Genomic DNA, 259 nt, shown 5'->3' on the forward strand with positions numbered 1-259 from the left:
CTTCTTTGCCGACTCCGTCCACACCTTTGGGGACGGAAAAGATATTTCTGTCATAAGCTTAGCTCACTGTCCCAAACAGTGGCCCTATAGAGAAGCTATGACACAACTTCAAGGAATAGGTCAGACCAACTCTCCTTTACAGAGTTCACAAATGTTAAAATGGCAAGACAATGAAGGTCACTCTGGGTTATTTCAGCCATATATCTTGCCAGGGATCCCTGTGAATTTATGGGGACGAGACATTCTGTCTGCCCTGGGT

Source organism: Myotis brandtii, unplaced genomic scaffold (assembly GCF_000412655.1).
Source record: "Myotis brandtii unplaced genomic scaffold, ASM41265v1 scaffold2467, whole genome shotgun sequence".
In the NCBI taxonomy this organism is placed as follows: Eukaryota; Metazoa; Chordata; class Mammalia; order Chiroptera; family Vespertilionidae; genus Myotis; species Myotis brandtii.